Consider the following 8,664-nt stretch of genomic DNA (forward strand, 5'->3'; position numbering starts at 1 on the left):
ATAAAATGAATATTTCTATGTTTTATAAATTTTATGCAGAAATTGGTGGGTAAGTTTCCCTTATCAAAAATATAAAATGTCAACAACAACTGAAGCAATGCTTTATATAAAATAGTTATTATATTTCATTTATACTTTTATTAGTCGTCTTGTATAAAAAAATGATGTTACTGATTCACCAATAATAGTAGACTCATTGCCTAGCTACACACATTTTTTGCTCAATTATGCTCATAAAAAGATCTAGAACAGAAAAAATAAATTGAAGTATTATTGTTACCAACACTTCCAGCTTGATGTTTCTCAATTCTCTGTATGTCCATGTTTCTCTCTTTGGCTGCTTGAAAAAGTGACAATGTCCATGCATCACCCAGTCTAATTATATGACTGGGTGATATACTCCTTAGCCTTACCTGGTCAGGATTATATACACATTATATATACATTAGCCTTACCTGGTCAGGATTATAAACATCTACACACTCTTGGGTGTCATGTGAGTGTGTAGATGTTTATAATCCTGATCAGGTAAGGCAATGTGGAGTAAAGTTTGAGATGCACTATTCTGACTCTAATTTAAAAACAGAAATCCAGAAATCACAAGCATCTTGAATAGTTCAGCTTTCTGGGACTTTATTTCTTTGATTATTAGATACAAATAATTTGGCACACTGTGGAAAAGATATTTTAATTACTATAAGTGACTATCTGTGCGTCATAAAAATGAGAAACAATTTACATGTTAATTAATTAAAAATAAAGTATTCATGAATAAAATAAAAGAGTTCATAATGAAAAAATAGAAATATGATGTATCCACAAAAACCATAAAGTAACATTTTGTGTGTGAACAGTCTTTGAAAACTTTCACTTTTGTGCTGTTATGAAGGTTTATATAAACTTCATATGGCATTCTAGAAAATAGAAAGGAGGCAGAGTTTGTAAGTGGAGGAAGATATAGAAGAAAGAAAAACACAAGGAAATATATGTAAATGAGCAAAATAATTTTTCCTTAATAATATCTGAACGGTGAAACTTCATTATGATGGGTTAGGATTTAGAAGTAACATTAGATGAATTCCTAAAATAATATATATTTAGTATATATATATGTAGTATATATTATCTCATTTAATTAGCAAAATCATCCTTTGAGATAGAAGATAACTTCTTTATTGATAAGTTAAGAAAAACAGGTAAATTGCTTTAAGGTCACAAAGTTCTCAAAAGGCGGAATCACAATTTGTATTCAAGTATATCTAACATTAAGAAGTGTCTTTTTTCTTTACATTGCAATTTATATTTTATTTTTATGGTGGATTAATTTCTAATTCACAGTAAAATAAGCAAGAATAGAAACAGCGTTATTTTATTTTATGCAGGCATTTGAGAGTAAGTTGCTGAGAGCATGTCCCATCATTTTGAAATCTTTAGTGAATATGTTCTATGGAGAATAAAATAATATGATTTTGTGTAATTAAAATTTAAACACAAAAATCAGGAAATTAGCACTGATGTGTTATGATTGTCTAATTCATAGTCATCATTTATGATTCTCCAGTTATTACAAAATGTCCTCCATGGCAAAATAACTTAATCCAGGATAATGTGTTACATTTGATTATTAGTCTCTTTACTTTCCTTCATTCTGGAATAATTCCACAATTGTGCATAGACATCCTCGACCTTAAAACTTTTAAAATTAGCAGCAGTTATTTTAAAGACTACACCTCAGTTTGGGTTTGTCTGATATGTCTTCATGATTCAATTCTGGTAATGCATTTTTGGCAGAATACCATCAGAGTGATGATGCATTCTCCTCATCATATCTGGTGCACAATTTCACTCCCTATTACTGGTGATGTTAACATTGACCACTGACTAAGGAGGTATCTAATAACTCTCTGTACAGTAGTTACTTTTTTTCCTTTTTATAAACTAAGACTTTTGGAGGAAGATTACAGACATATTTAATTTTATCAAATTTTATCCATTAACCTTAGCATCCTTTGGTTTTTTTTCTTGTAGAATTATTAATGTTATAATTGTTCTATTTGCAATATTATTTAATAAGATATTTTGAATGAGTGGATTTAGGGTATGCAAAAAATATGTTACACAGAAAGTATTTTTCTTCTTCTCCCAGGCTTGGACTTTATGCTATTGTCCAGTTTTATTCTGTTTTAATGTATTGATTGATTGATTGATGTTAGTTAATTTTAATTAGTAATGAATCAGAAAATCAAATCAAAAGTGGATCAAAGATAATTCAAAAATTTATATGGATAATCATTAAAACCAACAAAGATTCCAAATATACTGAGGTTAGATAAACTAATAAAAATGGGGGAGCTTTCTATCTGATACAAAGTAGTTATAGCAGATCAAAGGACATTCAAGGCCATTCTGAGTGTTTGTGTGTTTGTATCTGTGAGTCTGTGTTATTCTTACCATACTGAAGAAATTAGGCGGAGATGAAACATTTAAACTGAGACCCAAAGTATTTGTAAACACTGAATTAAAGATGTGTTCAATTAGAAATAATGGCTCTTAAGCTTATTTAATCAATGCAAAATTAGGAGAGTTCATAGAATATTCAGAAATTTTAAAAAAGTGTTTAGTAAATGTGGATTGTAGTATGAGTAGAATGAGATGTTCTTGGAGAAAAAAAAAACAGAATGGAATTAGGAATGACCTTTCTAATCATCCCAAGTAAACAGGACTTTAACCTGAGGTTTGTTAAGACATAAACACAGTCAGATACAAGCTTTCAGAGGAATCCACTGCAGTGTGGGGATGGGACTGAGAAGATGGTGTATCAAGGCAAATATCTCAAGGACAGTGGCAAAGCTGTGGATTGATCCAGGGTAGGAATCACTGTGGCCTTAATTTGAATATCCATAGTGGATTTGAATGAGTCCACTATGAGTGATGATGCATTCTCGTCATATCTGGTGCACAATTTCATTCCCTATTACTGGTGATGCTAACTAACATTGACCACTGACTTTTATTATTACCATACTGGAATGGAGAGATCTGGAATGGAAGTTATAGGGCATGGTTGCTGGATAGGGCTGAGGTGAACGTGAGGAACACAAACGAGAGGAACACATACAGTAGTGTCTTGTTTCCTACTTCAGCTACTGAGTGTGAGTCTGTGGTGGTGTCTTTCACTCATGTAAGAAACAGTAGATAAAGGGGAGATTTGTAAGGGGTGGGGTAGATTTTAGCTTTGAAGAGACTTAGGTACCTTTGGGACATTTCAGGGGAGAGCTCCAGAAGGCATTTAAACCTATGAGACTAGAGTTTACAGGAAAGATGTGGGATGGGAATACAGATTTTAATGTTGGAAATAAGTCAAGGACAATGAAATCTCCTAGGAAGAGCAAGTAGAGGAAAAGGAAAATAACTGTGATAAATATCAGCATTTAAGGAGAGTAAGAGGGACTGATGTCACAAAGGCACCTGAAAGGGACCAGCCAGTGAGATGGAAGAGCAGGTGGCAAGAGCAGAACATTACTGAGGGCAAAACACTTAGCTGAGCACTTCAAAGCTACATCTGATGTTTGAAACCTCAAAGCAAAACAATATGCTTTGTGCCACAGGGAACCAATTCTGAGTAGCTGCAATTTTTAGTGTAAACAGCTGTAGACGGCTAAAAATATAAAAACAAGAGTATACTTAGGTTTCTCACTGAAGATAAATAGCAATGAGGATATGGTAAAGAGAGAAAAGTTGTTTCAGGATATCTTTAAAGAATCAACAAAACCCTAAAACTTAATGCACTTTTTAAAGTTGCCAGAAATGATCTCATTTCATATATTGTTCCTTTAGTTTATTAAGTGTTTTCATTTTAATAGTATATTTTGAGAAGAAAAAATTTAAAATATACTAGAAATGTCTCTGCATATTCCTGGAGTGGGATTTGTTACTCAATTCCTAGCTACCTAATTAGGAAGTAGAGCTACATAGGATAGACTATTGCAAATTTCTGCCAGGGTACCTGGCAGAATAATTTCTCATCTTTCAGAAGGACAAGTAAAATGAGTCATCTTCAGGTACAGCTACTCTGACATTTTCATTTCCAGCACTTGCGTTTTAATATTAGTGTCTGTGGATTGTATTGTATGACTCAGTGACAACAGTTATGTATCTCTGATACAGCATGATGCCACATATTTGATCTGATTTCTTCTTTCAGACACACCAAAAGGGAGGGCTTCTACTTTTAAATGGTGTATTTCAAAAGAATGAGTTCCAATCTTGCTGTGTAAGTAATGCTCTTACTAAGAGATGATACAATTGCTTGCTTAATAAGGCACATATTTTTATTATACATAAATCAAAACTATAGGCTTATACAATAATCAAATGAATAAATATTGTTGTAAATAGCAGATCTTAGTACCTAGTTCCATTTACCCTTCTCAGACCCAGTTGTATGGGGGCAACAATGTATTTGCCTGAACAATTTTCATTCCATCTCCTATACAGGTTAATAGGAATATGTGAGTGAGTTCTATCCAATGAAAAGTGATATATAGCGCTTGGATTGGACTTCTGGGAAACCCTTCAAAGAGAAGGAGACAGCAGATTTATATACCTTTATGCTTCTGTCCTTTCTTTTCCCTATTACATAAAATACCAATACAAACACTAGAGTTCCAAAATCTGTCTTATAAACATTTGGAGAAGAGTAGTCATATCCAGGAATGTTGTAGAAGAAAGCTACATTGATTCTGTTTCCCCATAGCACTGCAAGGCTGTATAGCTTCTATGTTGCACACTGGCTTTTTACTTAAATGCAGGAAAAGTACACTTCTGTTTTGAACTACTGTTTTCAGGCCTGTGATAGGTTGAAAATGGCTTCTGAAGATATTCAAAACCCAGTCCCCGGCACCTGAGAACATTCTTTAAATGGCAACTGCTATTTTGTAGATGTGATTAAATTAAGAATCTTGAGGTAGAATATTCTGTATTATGTGGGAGGGGTCAATTTCATTAAAAGGAATCTTAAAAACTGGAGGCAATGGAAGACTTGATTACTCAAGACAAATGCTGTGCTGCAGCTGCTTCTTTTGAAGATGGGTGAGGAAACCATGAACCAAGGAGTGTGGCTCTAGAAAAAAGAAGAACCAGCAGAGAAACAGATTCTGTCCAATTGCTTGCTCTGCTAACACCTTTTACCCAGGAAATCTGATTTTGACCTTTGGATCACCAGAATTTAAGAAAATAAATCTGTTTTGTTTTAAGCTATAAATGTGTGATAATTTCTTATAGAAGCAATACGAGACTCTGACAGGGTTTTTGCTATCTGTAGGTGAACATAATTCTTACATAACTCAGGATACAATGTAATCATTAATAAAGTTTGGTAAGTTGCTTCTATTTAATTTCTTCAATCTCTTGAAGAAGAGATTTTATTAATCTATGTTGCTGATACTAATAAAGAGTAGCTAGTCTATAGTAACTACTCAATAAACATTTGATAAACTAAAATGACAATCAGCTCCTCTCTCATTGTATGCATTAAGAAAAAAAGGGGAGCTAAAGAAAATAACCAGCTGTTTCCTTCTCTTGAACTCCATATTGAATCACTTTTCTGTTGATTTGTAATTCTACAGGTATAAATAGTTAATCATAGATATAATAAATATACAAGAAAATTTAAATGCTTTGGGAGTGTATATTTCACACACAAAATGCTCAAATAAAATGTTCATTTGTTGACTCTGAAATACCTCTCTGAATGTGTTCCAAAGGAAAGCATGTTTATATCGTTGATCTAGGTTTGCCTTAGGTCAAAATCAGTTAGTATAAATGTGGAGATATAAAATTAATTAATATTTTGAGATAAGTTATTTTCTTTCTGACACTGTATCTACATAAAAATATATATTACATGGCAACTCTATACTTCTCATTTAAAACAAAGTAGATAATTAGGCATTTAAAATCAGAAAGCTTTTTAACTAAATAATATTTCTATGTATATAATTGATGTAGAGCCATCTTAATTTTTAGACACATAACTATATCAGGTGGAAGATCTTAAGCTATAAAGAATATGAAAAATCCAGTACATTATGAAATAAGACTTGGGGATTTTTTTCCCCCAGTGGATTTTGGTCAGTAAATATGAGTAAAATAGAGAGATCTGCATAGGAGCAATTTCTCCATATTACCCCTACACAGGTGGTCAGACATTTAATATCCATGCGTTGAAAAACAGTTTTGCAAAAACCTTTTGCATGACAATTAAGAGTCAGCTTGAGTTACTCATTTTACTCCAGTATGTTTTATTTTAGTGCAAATATTTTTGTGAACCTCATAATAAATAGTGTTATAATTGGAGGATTTTCATCCTCTAAACAACTGAATCTATATTCATAGTTTCCTATGTAGACAACTGTATTCAAAGGAGAATTCCCAGAGTGAAACATTAAGAAACATCTGTCATCTTTGTAGAACCTCATAAAACAAGGGACACTGCAAGTTTTGGTAAATGGATTATGCTACATAAAACACTCTGAAGGTACCTTCATGCATTGAAACACCATAGAGTGGATTTTACAGTCTTCTAGTACTAAAAGGTGGCTAATATTATACTGTAAACTGCATGATAAATTTTCAGAGACTTGCTGGAAAAAACAAAATGTCTAGGGTACTACAATAAAATCAGTAAAATCGAACATTTTCTTTCATGTATAAAAGAATATTTAATTATTACATACATGCCTTAACTACTCAAGAATGATTTAAATATGTTTAGTTTAAATCAAAGAGGGAGAGAGAAAGAGAGAATATGATTTACGGAATTAGCTCCTGTGATTGTGTCATTGAGGATCTGTCATTGTGGACTTGTTAAGTCTGATATCTGGGCTGATGGCTTCATGACAGAAATTTCCACAAAAGCTTATGTTGCAGTCTTGAGTTTAAAGTCAGTTTGAAGGCATTTTTTTCTTCTTTTTGGAGACCTCAGAGTATTCTTTTAAAAGCACACAACTGATTGGATGAGCACCACATTATGGACTATAATCTGTTTTCCTCATCATTTTCTGATTTAGATGTTAATCATATCTGAAAAAATAGCCTGATAGCAACATCTGGTCTGGTGTTTGACCAAATCACTGGGCACCATAGCCTGGGCAAATTAAAATATAAAATTACCTTCATTGGTAGATATTATTGTTATTTCATCTTATGGAGGAGTAAACTGAGGCAAAGGGGCATTTAAAATTTTTCCTAGGTCATAAAATTATTAAAAGTGAAATCCTGGGCTCAAAACATGGCTGTGGAATATGTGACGATATACTACCCTGATTGATTCCCATTTAAGGAAAACCTTTCTACCCAGCTGTGAGTTGGGAGGACTGGGATGGGATGAGAGTGGGGAGACTAGCAGTTTCTAATTTCTTTTAGGTCTCTCTCAGCTACAGAAAGTTCTCTCACTCTTCCTTGGGCAACTTGCATCTGGCGAGTAAGGCATGGGCATAAGGGTCAGGCCCTCAAGCCCTTTGTGGAACATTCCAAAAGGCCATAACACTCTAAGAATTCCCTATCAGCTTGCTGAGTCTTTTTTCAGGACTGCCTTGATATTTGAGTTTTTTCTCTGTCCAAACTCATTTCCTCCCTCTTTTTTTCACTGGTACCGATTTCTGTCTACCCCAAACTTCATCTTAGTGTCTTCTTTCAGAATATGCACAGGCTATATTATCCTGAACATGAGTTCATAAACCACTACTGAGGCATCTTATGTAGCATATGGTTATAGCCTTTTTTCTATAAATATAAAAACTCATAGGCACATACTTTAGAATTAAATAATAAATCAAATCTTAGACTGTGGTATACTGGACTACAACTGCAGAAAATGAAAATGCATTTGTCCAGATTCATTTTATTTTATTTTATTTTGAGTAGGAGTCTCACTCTGTTGCCCAGACTGGAGTGCAGTGGCCGGGAACGGCCACTGCAGCCTCGACCTGCTGGGCTCTGGCGATCCTTCTGCCTCAGCCTTCCGAGTAGCCGGAATTACAGGCGCGCGCTACCACGCCCGGCTGATTTTTGATTTATTGTAGAGATGAGGCCTCGCCAATTTGCCCAGGCAGGTCTCGAACCCGTGGACTCAGGCAATCCACTCACCTCAGCCTCCCAAAGGCACGGGATTACAGACTGAGCTACCGAGCCCAGCTCAGATTCATTTTAATCCTGCCCTCTTTGACCATTCTACTTTCACCTACAAGGACAATGAAAATGGCATCTGGGCAAGTCAGAAAAACAGAACCCGTAACAGGTAGTTCATTGGAGTAAAATTAATATGGAGAAATAGCCACAAACTCGTGAAAGGATGGCAGTCAAATAAGAGGCAGTGAGAAAATGCAGAGATGGGCAACCTTAGAAAACACCATTAAAGACAAGGTAGTGATCTTGAGCTCTGATGTGAGGCTGTCTGTGGGGAGCTCCAAACACTGTGAACTTTCTGGAAACAGAGAGAAGCATCTGCCTAATACATAGAGTGACAGGGACACGTCCTGTCGTCTTCCTTTCTCCCGTCCTTCCTTCTTCCCTGTGGCATTGTTCAATCAGTAACATCTAATTGTGAGAGAGTCTGGAAAACAGATTTGGACCGGCCAGGCCTTTGAGAGGTTGAACAGAACT

Source organism: Carlito syrichta, unplaced genomic scaffold (genome assembly GCF_000164805.1).
Source record: "Carlito syrichta isolate Samal-C Ts95f unplaced genomic scaffold, Tarsius_syrichta-2.0.1 Scaffold315555, whole genome shotgun sequence".
NCBI lineage: Eukaryota > Metazoa > Chordata > Mammalia > Primates > Tarsiidae > Carlito > Carlito syrichta.